Raw genomic sequence first — 15,052 nt, 5'->3', positions numbered from 1 at the left:
TTATGGCTACAGAAATGATATGTGCATGGACCTATACTCCGGTCCTTGTTTTCTTTGAGGCCTGCATTTTATATATATTCCCTCCACCCCCAGGCATTCAAAGAAGTTTTTCATTTTCCTACTTGCAGTGAGCTTCAGCATGGCATTCTGTCCTTTCTTTTTTTCATTCACATCATGAAATACATTTTTTGAGGTAGTCCATTGGTTTATAACTTTGGGGCCACTTGTCTTGGTAATCCCCTTGATATCTATCCTACCCCCCAAATTCTGTCATTTTTCAGGATGTTGTCTATCTAGAAGCTTGGTGTAGCCCATGATTCTGCTTGTTTATAATCTGAGAGTTCTGATTCTTCCACTGAAATGGAATCTGACAACATAAAACACAAGCAAAATGGGCTAAGCATACAGCCTTCACTTTTAACTGAGTCTGTGCCTTTGCTTTACTTTACAGACAAAGGTCTGAATAGTCAAAGCTATGGTTTTTCCAGTGGTCAGTATCGATGTAAGAGTTGGACTATAAAGAAAGCTGAGCGCCGAAGAACTGATGCTTTTAAACTGTGGTGCTGGAGAAGACTCTTGAGAGTCCCTTGGACAGCAAGGAGATCAAACCAGTCAATCGTAAAGGAAATCAGTCCTGAATATTCATTGGAAGGACTGATGCTGAAGCTGAAGCTTCAATACTTTGGCCACCTGATGCGAAGTATTGACTCCTTGGAAAAGACCCTGATGCTGGGAAAGATTGAAGGCAGGAGAAGGGGACAACCGAGGATGAGATGGTTGGATGGCATTACCAACTCGATGGACATGAGTTTGAGCAAGCTCTAGGAGTTGGCAAAGGACAGGAAAGCCTGGTGCGTTGCAGTTCATGGGATCGCAAAGAGTCAGACATGACCGGGTGACTAAACTGAACTGATGCCTTTGTTACTAAGGCAAAATATTTTTATTTACAGACTTACTTTCCACCCCCACCTCAAACAATTCTATTCTTGCAAGTTTTTACCTCCAGAGGGAATCAAGCAAAAAAAAAATGTTTATATTGACCTATACATTGATTTAAATGGCTACGTCACAGTTCAGTTGATGGTAGTGAAAAAACAGAAAGGGGGAAATAAACCTCCATCATATGAAGCACATAATTTGAAGAAAAGAAATTATTTCTATTGAATTAAACAATTCAATTATCTGTGTGAATGTAACTTTCCTTATTATTAACAGAACCCAGAATGAAATACTGGGGACATATGTTATATGCACAAAGCTTGGAAACCAGAAGTGCTTGGGCAACCAGGATAAGAAATGATGTTTTTCAGCTGAGCCTTTGTTGTTGGATATCAGCTCGTGGAGGTGACAGGTCCATTAATCAAGGGACACTTACATGCAGCAAGCTGAAAAGACAGGCTTGAATTGCTGAGGATTCATTACAGGAAAAATAACACTTATAAAAACCTCTAAGCAGAGCATCCTTATCAACGAAGAAGAGGCAACGACTGTGACATGTATGGGTATACGATTTCCAAATGGAATTTCAGGATGGAAAATAATGGGGAGGGGGGAGAATGAGAAATATTTACATTTCAATGGATGCCAGTTCAGAAGGGGTGTGTGTGTTTAGTCATTCAGTCCTGTCCGACTCTTTGTGACCCCATGGACTGTAGCCCGCCAGGCTTCTCTGTCTATAGGGATTTTTCAGGCAAGGTTACTGGAGTGGAGCCATGCCCTCTTTCAGGGGATCTTCCCAACCCAGGGATTGACTCCAGGTTTCCTGTATTGCAGGCGGATTCTTCACCAACTGAGTCACCAGGGAAGCCCTATTCAGGAAGGTAGTTGTTTGCAATCACCTAATATGCTTTAAATCACCATGAAATGAATCGCAGGTGTTTTCCTTGTTTGGCTTTGACTGTGGAGCTGATGACTTTTCACTGGGCTAACGGGCCTTCTCCCCAAGTGTTCTGGCTACTTATTTAAGCATTGTGTGTGTGTGCACTCAGTTGCTCAGTTGAGTTCAACTCTTAGCGACCCCATGGATTATAGTCTGCCAGATTCCTCTGTCCATGGGCTTCTCCAGGCAAGAATACTGGAGTGGGTCGTTATTTCCTTCTCCTGGGGATCTTCCCAACCCAGGGATTGAACCCCCACCCCCTATCTCCTGCATTGGCAGGTGGATTCTTTACCACTGAACCACCAGGGAAGCATTTAAGCATTATTAGCATTTTGTTTCTGGCAAGTTTGTTTTTTAACTCTGTATGTTTGAAACTCTCTTGGACTTTGTCAAATAAATTGAGCCTATCCAAACAAAACATATCCTCCTTTATGTAACTATGTCAGGCATAAACGAGGTACATCTTTAAGCTTACAGGTTAAGGCATATATGTAATGGCAGATAAAATATAGAAGTCAGGCACAGACCTGCCTCATAAGTCCATCATCCATAACTCACTACATTCTTTCATGTTGTTATTAATAATACCCAGAGTCATACCTTTCTTCAAAGCTGTCTCCGAGACTTGGATTCTGATTCTAGTCATAAAAAGACTGCCCGACTTTACTTCTGTAGCTTTTATCATTTCGAACACTTCTAGATTATAAATTTTTCAAGGAAGCAGTAGTCTGCAGGTGATACATACTGGCAGTTCCAGTTTCACCTCCATCTCCATGGGCACATACATTCTTGTCAGTACAAGTGGCCTTTGTACAGCACAGAGAACTCTGCTCAATGTTATGTAGCAGCCTGGATGGGAGGGGAGTTTGGGGGAGAATGGATACATGTATACGTATGGCTGAGTCCCTTTGTGGTCCACCTGAATCTATCACAGCTTTGTTAACCTGCTATACTCCAATATAAAATAAAAAGTTAAAAACAAATCCAAGCAGCCTGAATTTTCGTTTGGAAAATATAGTCAGTGCAGTGCAATGGCTCAGTTTCAGTGTCATACTATATGCATTTCTGGGGTTACACAAAAATAATTCCTGCATGTGTATTGTATTCATCAACAGTTAGCAAGATTCTATCAGACCACAATAAGGTAGGATGAATAGGAACAGGTTTATAAAGTAATGTGCTCTGCAGATATAGGTTAGTATTACTCGCAAAGCTAATTACACACTGCAGTGGGATCTCCCTTTTAGAGATGGTTTAAATGTAGGACCAATTTGTCTCCTTCCCACTCAAAGATGTACTTAAGAGTCTATAAAATACCTACGCTTTTAAATGTTTGCTTTGCCCAGAAAGTCATTTCAGGAGCATAGCTCTGGGGATAGATTATAGAAAAATTCAGTGTCATTCTTCAATATATGCTCAATTAAAAAAAATTATGTATTAGTTCAAGTTGGTTGGTTGATTCTTGTTTGTGGCAACTAGAAAGTAATTTAGAAACCAAATACCAGGTTGATAAAAATTTTAGGTCAGTGTATTTTATTGGAACTTACACATGAGCATTATTTAGACCCTGGAGTTTGCTATTCTGCTGCCTTGCTCAGAATTGTCCCTAATATTTTCTACAGTGTCAATTGGTAATATTTGGATTTTGACATTTCTTATCACACTTCAGTGAAGGTAAAAAAAGAAATTTGAAACAAGTACAGTTTAAATTAAATATTTAGCATGTGGTTAATTGAGGTATTAGAGTTCCACACCACAGGTGCTTCAAAAGTATGTTTCCTCCCAAAGTAAAGATTTAATCAGGATGGCAAGCAGTAAACTGATTTTAAAAAAGAAAACAGGAGTACGCAGGAATTGTTTTGTTGCTGTCTTCATTTCAGACCTCCTAATTGGCTGCTTCATATATTTTCTGAGGTTAATTAATTATTCCATTACCAGGTTAATGGAATTCCCTGGTTAATACCCTTCCCTGATAGCTCAGCTGGTAAAGAACCCGCCTGCAATGCAGGAAACCCCAGTTCGATTCCTGGGTCGGGAAGATTCGCTGGCAAAGGGATAGGCTACTCACTCCAGTATTCTTAAACTTCCCTGGTGGTTCAGCTGGTAAAGAACCCTTCTGCAATGCGGGAGACCTGGGTTCCATACCTGGGTTGGGAAGATCCCCTGGAGAGGGGATGGCTACCCACTCCAGTATTCTGGCCTGGAGGATTCCATGGACTGTGTAGTCCATGGGATCACAAAGAGCCAGACGTGACTGAGCGACTTTCACTTGATCTCATTTCTTGCTGCCTCATAAAATAATTAAGTTTGAGGTGGCTCTGTGGTAAAGAATCCACCTGCCAATGCAGGAGCCGCAGAAGCTGTGGCTTCAAGCCCTGGAGTAGGAAATGGCAACCCACTCCAGTATTCTTGCCTGGAAAATTCCATGGAAAAGGAACATGGTGGGCTACGGTCGACGGGGGCGTCACAAAGAGTCGGACATGACCGAGCCCCTCTGCCTTTCTCCTCACTGCTGCTTCTGTTTACCACTAGATGGCGCTAAAACCAGGGTTATAGCCGCCAGGGACTCAGGACTAGTTGGGAGTCCAGAGGGCTGGAATTTGATAACTGGAAGATCCCTTCAAAGGTAATCTGGCCAGCACTTCCGTTTTATCATACAAATGAGGAAACCGAAACTCAGGGAAAATGAGTAATTTGTCAAAGTCACATAGACTTCTTCCTATTCTCCTCCTCCTCCCCTCCCTCTCCATTTCTTCTCCTGTCTCTTCCTCTCTTCCTCCCTTGCCCCCTTGTCTGCTCCTCCTGTTAATTACTGCTGCTGCTAAGTCGCTTCAGTCGTGTCCGACTCTGTGCGACCCCATAGACGGCAGCCCACCAGGCTCCCCCGTCCCCGGAATTCTCCAGGCAAGAACAATGGAGTGGGTTGCCATTTCCTTCTCCAATGCATGAAAATGAAAAGTGAAAGTGAAGTCGCTCAGTCGTGTCCTACTCTTAGCGACCTCATGGACTGCAGCCTACCAGGCTCCTCCGTCCATGGGATTTTCCAGGCAAGAGTACTGGAGTGGGGTGCCATTGCCTTCTCCCCCTGTTTATTACTAGCTCCCTCTATAACCTCATCACCTGAGGAGGGATATAGCTCAGGGAGTGATGATCAGATCTGCTTTCCAGAAGGAGCATTCTGGCAACTGCAGGGTACCATTGATCAGGTACCATTCATTCATTCATTTATTTGTTCATCCAAGAAACAGGTATCAAATGCTTACTTTTTGCTTTGCACAGAGCCTGGGACTGGGAATAATTAAAAACCAACAAATCAGATAAAGATTTTACAAATTCACATTCTCTTAGGGAATACAGAAATGGAAAAAAAAAAAAAGTCACATTAATAGCGGTGATGACAATACAGTCTGATCACTTGGAGGAATTCACCATCAGCTGCATGAGGAGTTTAAAGGGAAGGTTTCGGTGAGATAGTGTTAGAGGCCGAGGACACATAGGGTCACGGAGGCTGAGAAATGGAAGGAAGGGCTTCCAGAGAGAGGAGAGCATGGGTGGAGGAGGAGAGGCTGCTGGAAGCAGCTGCTGTGGCTGATGCCAGAGGGCACAGGGCGAGGGGCCAGCTGGTAATCCTGGAAGGAGGGGACCGGTGTCTGAAGGTTTCATCTGAAGTGCTGGGCTCAGGGATTTGCTCGATCTGGTGGGACGGCCCAGGAAGGAGGAGAGCTCAGAGAATGGTGTGGGCAAATGTGCTTTCCAGAAAGAGCACCCTGGCAGCTGCGTGGAAGCCCCGAGGCAAGGAAGGCCGGTGGCTGGTGTCCCAGAGACGCGAGTGCGGGGTGGGGGCGGCTTGGGGCTGCGAGGGAGATGTCAGGAGTGGGACTGACCACCGTGTTCTCTTTGAAAAACAGAGACCGGGTCTGTTGTCGATATCCTTAGAGGGTTGTGACGACTCTGGTGCTTGAACTATTTATAAAGCATTGAAGAAGTTGTTTTAATTAACCACACATATTACTTGGATAACATTTCTGAAATTATTTTTAGAATGTAATTCAAGGGTGTTCCAAGTTGATACACAGAAAATCCTCCTGTAGAGCAACCCCTCCCCCACCAGATTTAATGGGATTATGAACACACCTCCCCATCCCCCTCCCTCCGCACCAACTAATTAGAACTAGGAAGAAACAGACCTCGCCTCATCACCACCACCAAGCTCCTCCTTTTCTGGGTCATGCCTCTGATGTTTCCCTTTTATTTGTCCAAGTTCTGTTTTCACCACAGCACTTTTCTTCCAGCTGCTACCACTGATGGTGGCTGAGGGCATTATCTCTCTCTCCTGAGCAGCCTAAGCGGGCTGCTTGCTGGGGAGCTGTGCCTTTCCTTGTAGTAGGCTTGGCACAATTTGGGGCGGGGGGAAGGGGCTTCTCTGAGCAGGCCCTGAGTTGCCCCTTGCCGCTGGAGGGTTTTGTCTTTTTAAGAATTTCCCAGTCTAGAATCACCCTATTTCCCTTTTGTCCCATTCAGGCACTCATGAGTTTATTATTACGATTAAGATCTCTTGGCGTCCAAAATTTGAAAAGTCCTGTGAACTGAATCCTATTTCAAATATGCCTGGGGAGGGGGGCTGTGAGTAGAGAGCCAAGTCCTGGGTAGAATGAGGAACCTTTAAAAGTCCGAAGCACGTGATCATTTCTTTGTTTTGTTTACATAGGTTTCCCAGTCTGGGGTTGTCTTTAAGAGGCAGTAAAAGCTCCCATTTACTGAGGGCTTACCCCGTGGCAGGTGTTTTTATATTTTGTCTCTAATCCTCCGGGATCTTCCCCTGCTCTGCTCTCCTCTTTGGCTCCCCTCTCACCCCCAGGCCTCACTCTGTCCACGTGTGCTGGGGCTCTGGGCAGGTCTGCAGAGAGTGTTGACCCTCCTCATTACAAAGGAGGAAACTGCAACTTGGGTTATGGGCTCCGCTCCATTACTCATGTGTACACTGAATACGTACTGAGTTTATTTATTATTATTATTTATTTTTGGCTGTTCTGGGTCTTCAAGGCTACAGGTGGGCTTTTCTCTAGTTGTGGAGAACAGGGGGCTACTCTCTATGTGCGGTGCTCCAGCTTCTCATTGCGGTGGCTTCTCTTGTTGCAGAGCAGGGCTCTAGGGTACTCGGGCTTCAGTAATTGTGGCTTCTGGGCTTATTTGCTCCACAGCAGAGGGGTCTTCCCAACCAAGGATCGAACCCATGTCCTCTGCATTGGCAGGTGGATTCTTAACCACTGAACCACTAGGGAAGCCTGAATACGTACTTAGTTTAAACAGAGCAGTTAAGGGAGGCCTCTCTGAGAAGGGGGCGCTTGAGCTGAAGGGTGGGAGGGAGCCACCACAGAAGGAACAGTGGAGCTCTCAGGCATGGGCTGTCCTGAGGAGGCCCACCCTGCCAGCATCGTACCCAGAAGCTTGTCCTCACTCTTTGATGATCTAAACACATTACTGACTAGTCTTCCTACTCCCTGAGCCTGAAAATATTTCACCTGTAGAAAAGGGTTCTTTTGATCACAAGGCACCTCTCTGCCCTCCACTCTGCTGTGAACATTGTCATGCGTGTCCGCTGGGAAGTGCCAGCTGCTCAGACCACAGTTTTGGCCACCTGTGATGTGACGTTCCACCGCCTCAGTGGAATGTGGAAATCTTTGCACCATATGGTTTTCTTTACTCTCCCCCCGTTGGGCTCACTGGAGCTCAGAGAACAACTATTGACCCGACTGTGAATGTGCTTTGCATTAAACCTCTTGAAGTGAAAGATGAATGGGCAGGACTTCTAGTTAGGCCTGGAGGCGAGAGCGTGTGCATTTATTTTCATCCCTTCCTGAACCCAAGTGAAATGACTGTACTAGGATTTTAAAAGTAAAACCCCACGAGGATGAAGATAATAGAAAAGGAAACAACGGCAGGCTAAAAGATGTCCAGGAATCTGGACTTGGAATCACCTAGCACCGAGGGGTGGGATGGTGAGGGTTTGGGGATCAAGTGAGAGTCTGAACAATGAGGCGCCTGGCGTTCGTTCCTCTCTTAGGTCTCAGAAAATTGGCACTATTATCCAACCTAGGCAGGAGACAGGATTATTCATTTCCAGGGAAATTAATCATCTCAAGAGAAAGGACCTAATGAAACTGACAATGAAAGCCTTCCAATGAAAGGTCCCCTCCCCACTTCATCCTTCTACAGGAAGTCCTCCAGTCACGAGCTCTTCCCACACAGCAGTTTCCTGGACTTTGTAGTGCTTTATCCTTAAATATAAACAGAAAGTCAAGGATAATCTCACAGGAAGTCTAACTCAAAAGTAGATACCACAATAAAACAAACAGGAGACAGGAGAGAGAAGACAGTCCAGGCATCAGAAAAGAGGGAAAGAAATCCTATAATTAATAATCCCAGAGAGATGAGATGCAAATGCACTCTTGAAATGTTATTTAAAAATTAATATTCAAAAAAAACAATAAAAACCTCTGGGGAATTAAAAATATAATGTGTGTGCTGGGATCAGTAGGTGAGTTGGAAGATAAAGTTGAGGAAATTTCTCAGGAGCTAGAGCAAAAAGACAGATGAAAAATAAAAAAGAATGGTAGAACCAATCAGAAATTAAGAAACAAAAAATGGAGCCAAAGGAATTCTAGGGAGAACCAATAAAAATGGAGGGGAGGAAAATGGCAAAGAAATAACACAGGAAAGTTTCCACCCCTGAAGTACAGGAGTTTCTAGATGGAAGGTCTCCTGCTATACGCCCAACACGCAGTTGCTAAGAGTAAGCAATACAGTGTAGTTGCTAAGACTCTTTAAGGAGTCATAGATCTCAGGTTTGTCCAGGGATTTTCAGTGTGTTTGTTAGTCAGAGATTTCCACTATTAAGAGGCAGAAGAAAAGTAGTTTCTCTCTCCCTGAATAAAGATTCCGCCTTCAAAAATTTCCCATTACAAACACGAGTGAATCACTGGAAATCCTTTGAATCTTAGCATCATGCCGTGAAGAACATCAAGCACTCATCCTAAGCACCTCTATTCAACATCTATTCTAGAAGCAGTGGGTTTATGTCCTTCCCTTCCCAAAAAACAGGACGCTAGCACTGTGGTTTAAAAGACTACACTGACTTTCAGATTCTTGGGGAAGTTACACTGTGCCTCAAATAAGCACTTGACTAAGCTGCTGATGTTTAGTTGCTAAGTCGTGTCAGACTCTATTGTGACCCCATAGACTGCAGCCCTCCAGTCTCCTGGGTCGGTGCTTTAAGACAATTCTCTCAGGATCAGCAAAGTAAATGCTTTCACAGATACACACACACAGTGGTTGATCTCAATTGATTTGGTGTGTGTAAGTTCTATTGTTATTATCTACAAGGTAATTCATCACAGTTAAACTGGTCTTTCGGGAATAAATTAATGCATGAAAACTGGGTATCTGATGTGCTTATTTACAACTTACCCTTTCTACCAAGATCACCCATTACAGAAACTGCTATGATTAAGTGCCTTCATTGGCTAATGGGTTTTGCTTCCAAGAGTGCAGCCCAATTTCTGATAATGGAGCTCCAGGTACATAACCCTCTAAAGCTTCTTGCTAACCTCTCTGTTAATCCCTTGTACCACTTGATCACTCAATACTATTATTGTCCGCTTATTATGTGTGTGTTTAGTCATAAGTCATGTCCTACTATTCTCTACCCCATGGACTGTAGCCCACCAGCCTCCTCTGTCCATGAGATTTTCCAGGCAAGAATACGGGAGTGAGTTGACATTTCCTTCTCCAGGGGATTTTCCCGTCCCAGGGATCGAACCTGAGTCTCCTGCATTGCAGATAGATTATTCTTTACTGCTGAGCCACTAGGGAAGCCCTTGTCTGCTTAATAAAAAGCCCTTAAAAAGTGGGTTACTGATCATTACATCTAAGGGGAGAATATTATTCAGATTCTAGAGTTAGTGCTTCAGTGAAGGGAGAAAAAGTTGAAATTAAATCATCATAGAAACATTCTTGAGAAGTTTAATTTTATGTGATTATTTTCCAGGTTGAAAACAAAACAAAGTTTAAGGTCACTGCTTCCAGGGAATCTAAATTCTTGAGTTTTTCTTCTTTACAGAAACACTTTGAAAAAGTATGTAAACCTCTGCAGTTTTTCTTTAAGGCTGGCTGAGTGTATCACAGGCAGAGAGTCCTAAGCTATGATAAGTCTTTGTTAAACACACTATGTGGTCATTCCCTGGGCTTCTGTTTAGAGACGCTTTAGTGGTCAGTAGAACTGAATGAGATTCGTGAGGCATCTTAACGCTGGTCCTGAATTTCAGCTCTCTGTGTGGTCCTCCTTCCCAGTTAAATCACGCCTGTTCATCTTCAGCTTCATGCTAAAGAAAACAATGACTAAATAACAATCACTCCAGGACACCTCTTACTTCCCAAGGGCATCATAATAACCCATGAACACCCATGTGGATAAAATGAGCTTATAGCTTTAGTAGATGCCTTTAAACACATGGCTATTTCAGGACATTCTATATAAAATAATGACGGTAAAACTTTGGCTTCCGATTTATTTTTTAATTAACAACCAAGATGCCTCAATTATAGTTTTTCAGAGTATTTAAAAATTGTTTTGTAAAGGACTCGTCTAGCTTCGGGACTTACTGAAAGTATGCACTTTTAAACAATAAGATGATGAAAAAGAATCTTCTCTTTTTCACCCACACTATTTGCAAATCCGCTTACAGGACTCACCTCCCCTGATTATAATAAAAATTGGGCAGCCCTGTGTGTACTGGACATGCACGGACTCCATCTGCAGTCACAAAGGAAACCAAACTCCTTTTTATTGGCCTTTTCTATACTTTGTTCATAAAAGAGCTACTGACCCCAGGTCATAGTCAAGCTCACAAAATCCAAACAAGTAGAAAGTTTCTCAGAACCCAATATCTGAGTGTTTGATTGAGGAAGGAAATTGGACCTGTTGGAATGGAACACATGCGGACCGGTGGTGCAGCTCTGAATCGGTCATGGAGGTGACAGTTCTAATCTGCTTTTCTTGTTAACACCCAGATGGAGAGGGAGAGAGAGAGGAAGGACAGGCTGTGACCAGATTCGTGAAAGAGTCGGGGCCAAGGATGGACTGAATTTGTGCTTGTGTTGGGGGAGCAGTGCCATCCTCTCTCGGCCTGGGAGGCGGGTGTCCCAGCAGGACTCGGCACGCCAGTATCTGCAGAGAGGCTGCGTCTCTTAACATCACTCTTAGCCCTTCACTTTCTTCAGCAATCGACATCTTTACTTAGAAAGCTGAGTGCCTCGAAGAGTCCTCCACCGGATTGGAGACAGCTGGGAGGCCACAGGTAGAGAAAGAGGCTTCCTACAGCGCTCCCTGCTTCTCCCTGCCTGACTTCGGGGTCATGGTGTTCTCAGAGCAGCTGAGGACCCAGTGGGTGGAGGTCTTCCCCTACCCAGCCCTTAGCGGTCAAGGGCCTGCCCTCTCTGTTGGGGTGGGGGTGGGCACAGGTTTATGAGTGGATATGGGAGGTGCCTGCATGGTCTTTCTGGCCCCGCCCCAATTTCCTCTTCCATCTCATCTCCCCAAGGGGCAGGAAAGTCCAAAATATTTCCTCTCTTCTCTTTCTCATCTTTGTTTGGTGGGAATTCTGTGCTTTGTAGGGCCTCCCCTTCATTTCACAAATCTTTACTGAGCTCCTTCCACATGCCAGGCTCAGTCCAACTGCCCAAGATATGCTAGCAAATAAAACAGAGAAAGAGCTTCACCTGGTAGGACTTTGTCTCACAGAGCAGCAGTCCCCAACCTTTTTGGCACGAGGGACTGGTTTTGTGGAAGACAATTTTTCTACAGACCAGGGGTGGGAAATGGTTTGGGATGATTCAAGAGCATTATGTTTATTGCGCCCTTTATTTCTATTATTATCATATCAGCTCCACCTCAGGTCATCAGGCATTAGATCCCAGAGGCTGGGGACCCCTGTCACAGAGGAAAACATATCATGAGCAACAGGCCCAACGCAGAAGTGCATCATTTAGTGGTTCAGGAGTGTTAAGTGCTGTGAAAGAACAGAGGAAAACCAGAGCGCATAGGGACTGCAGGAGAGCTGGGGGCAGAGGTGGAAGACAAGGGACAAGCTGGCACCTCCAATAAGGTCAGGGTGAGCCTCCTTGAGGAGAAGACATCTGAGAAGATGGGAAAGCAGGGAGGGAGGAAGCTAGGTGGATAATTTCCATGGGGAAAGAGTATCAGGCAGAGGAAACGCATTAGGCTTGTGCAGAGGCCCTGGGGGTGCCTGGTGGATTTCAGGAGGACTGGATTTCAGGAGGACTGGGGAGTAGTGAGGACTTGGAGCAGAGAGGTCTTGCTTTTCCTTGGAGTGTTATGAGAGCCACTGAAGACTCTGAGCAGGAGGTGATGACATTCGACTTTAATTTTAATATGGCCAGTAGCTCTGCTGTTGAGTTGAGGAGTGACAATAACACGTTAAGGGCTGGAGCTGGGAGACCAATCAGAGCCTTGCAGGAGCTCAGACAAAGATGGCGGGCGCAGTAGAGGTGGGGAGAAACGGTCAGGTTCTGGATGATATTCAAAGGTGGGACTGCCCGGAGCTGTAACTGAGAGGCTATGGGGTGTGAAAGAGCATGAAAGTCCAGGACGCCTGCATTTTCCACTTGGGTCCCTGGAAGAAGGTGATTGTTCTTAGCTGGGCTGGGAAGACTGGGGAATGAAGCAGGATTTTGAAAAGATGAAAACTAAGGTTCCGTTCTGGACATCCTGCGTTCCCACTGGAATGTTGGGAGCCTAATTTACTTTATTTTTGCTCCCCCTGCTCTAGAATTCTAAGTCTTTTCAAGACCGAATGGACCACAGAGGAGAGGCACTGGGTAGAAAACTCAACAGGTGATATTTGAAGACCTCTACTTATAGCCTGGGTCATCCCCCTGGAAGCTGAAGATCCTGTTCTCAAAGCCTTTTAATTGCTTGGCTAAAGACTGAACACGTACCTTGTTCCCCACCAAAGCCGCTGCCTGGCAGAACATTCCAGGGCACAGGCTCTTGCATTCTCCAGTCTGGAAGCTTCTGCTTCCACGGCCTGACAGAGTGAGCCGGACCAGGCCATCATGTTCATGGTTCCAGCCCTACTAAGACTGGGCTCCAACAGCTGGGCCCTGCAGAGAGGGCGATGGAAGAAAGACCCTAGCACAGGCCAGAAGGAGGCCCTGGGCTGGCACGGGTGCCACTGGTCTGGCCCCTGCACTTCCAAAGGAGCTGTTCTTGCCAAACTCCAAGCCCCCTCCCTAGGAGGCATGCTGGCAATGGTGGGCCATGGCTTACAGGTAAGGAGCTGAGGAACCAGACCTTGCCCAGGGGCTCACATTGCTTTTAGATAAAGGAAAGAACCTTCTCCGAAAATGGAATATATGAATGTTTTCCTTCAAGTCCTGCAAACATGTCTGATGGTGCCAGATTTAGACTTTTCTAGTATCTTCTATATTCACAGAAGTTCTAGTAATGGATCAGATCTAACCCATAGAGTACTAGATTTTCCCTGTCTGAGTTCAGTAACCCAGTTCCAACATTTCCTGGTCATGGGACCTTGAGCAAGCCACTTAATTACTCTGGCTTCAGTTTTCTCATCTGTAAAGTAGGGTAATAAAACATAGTAATGAGGTAATGCATGCAAAGGGCATCACCCAGGGCCTTGTGGGCAGTAAATGCTCAATATGTGGTATTCACATTCTCCCTATAGTATAGTTGGATCTCTTTCAAGTGGTTTAGAATTAGCTGAAAATTCTTTTATTTAAGACATCTCAATTTGCCTGTGAGATAATTAGCCTTTGAAATTCTCACAATTCCTTGCACACAGTAGATGCTTCGTGATACTTAGAGGAAGTTGAGTACCACTGTGTGACCTGGTGATAGGATGCTGATTCTGCCCCATACTAGCTGAGTGACCTTGGACAAGTCACAAAATATCCCCTGACCTCAGTTTTTGGACTTACTAAGGTGGGAATAATGGGCTATCCATCTCTCACTGGGTTGTCATGAGGATTAAAAAAAATGGTAGAGGTGAAGGAATTCAATAAAGGTTCACGTTTTTAGTATTGTTGAACTGTCTTATGGAATTGAATTATGAGATGGAATTGTTGAATTATTGTTGAACTGTTTTATTGTTTATTGCTATTGCTATTTGTTCTTACTGCTGATAAAATGGTGGAGTCTGGGATGAGGGTTGATTTGTTTTGGGTGATTCTCGATTTGCTGCCCTGAGTCACGTTAATTATTTACAAGTTCATTATCTAGCTTCACTTGACTGATTGATTTCTTCACTCGATAAATATGTATTGAATGTTTGCTCAGTACCAGGGCCCATTCCAGGCGGTAAACAGGCTGACCGGATTCTCTGTCTTGGAGCTGGTATTCCTGGTAGGGGAGGCAGACAGGAAACCAGATGATTTCAGACATCGATAAGAACCATGATGACAATAAAAGATAGCGAGAGGGTGAGTGGTGGGGGGCTGGGGGTGGTCAGAGAAGGCCTCTTGGAGGAAGTGACATCCTTAAGACCTAAGGATGGACAGAAACCAGTCTTGAGAGAAGGGGAAAGGGGCATGAAGTATGTGTGGAGTGGTGGATGGGGTGTCCCAGACAGGGGAGCACCCAGAGGAAAGACCCTGAAATAGGGCAGCACCTGGCTGGCATGGTGACAGACCCGAGAGGTGGTGGCTGAAGAACAGAGGGCAGGACTTCCTTTGTGGTCCAGTGGTAAAGAATCTGCCTGCCAATGCAGGGAACACAGGCTCGATCTCTGGTCTGGGAGGATTCTACATGCCATGGGGCAACTAAGCCCGTGCACCACAGCTACTGAGCCCATGCTCTACAAGAGGAAACACTGCAGTCGAAGCCTGCACAGAGTAGACCACACTGTCTGCCACTAGAGAAAGTCTGTGCACAGCAACAAAGATCCAGCACAGCCAAAACTAAATAAATTTCTAAGGGACGGGGGTTCTCTTTTGGTGTAATAGGGAACCCTTGAAGGGTTGTAACTCTTCTCCCAGGTGTGGTACGGATGGCTCTCCCACCTCCTTCCGGTCTCATATTCCCCTTTCAGTGAGATTTCCCTGACCACCCTACGTAAAATGGCAACCCTCTGTTTAAAG

The 15,052-nt window shown here is 45.0% G+C and overlaps 1 long non-coding RNA gene across 1 annotated transcript; it reads left to right on the top strand.

Moving 5' to 3' along the window:
- Positions 1-4,054: 4,054 nt before the first annotated feature.
- On the top strand, positions 4,055-13,977 carry LOC133230234 (uncharacterized). Its single transcript, XR_009730797.1, has 3 exons — positions 4,055-4,505; positions 10,949-11,235; positions 12,727-13,977. It is a non-coding gene; the product is annotated as an uncharacterized LOC133230234 (long non-coding RNA).
- The last annotated feature ends 1,075 nt before the right edge of the window (positions 13,978-15,052 follow it).

The sequence above is a fragment of the Bos javanicus genome, chromosome 18 (genome assembly GCF_032452875.1).
Source record: "Bos javanicus breed banteng chromosome 18, ARS-OSU_banteng_1.0, whole genome shotgun sequence".
Taxonomy (NCBI): Eukaryota; Metazoa; Chordata; class Mammalia; order Artiodactyla; family Bovidae; genus Bos; species Bos javanicus.
This window is presented reverse-complemented; position numbering and strand designations above follow the sequence as displayed.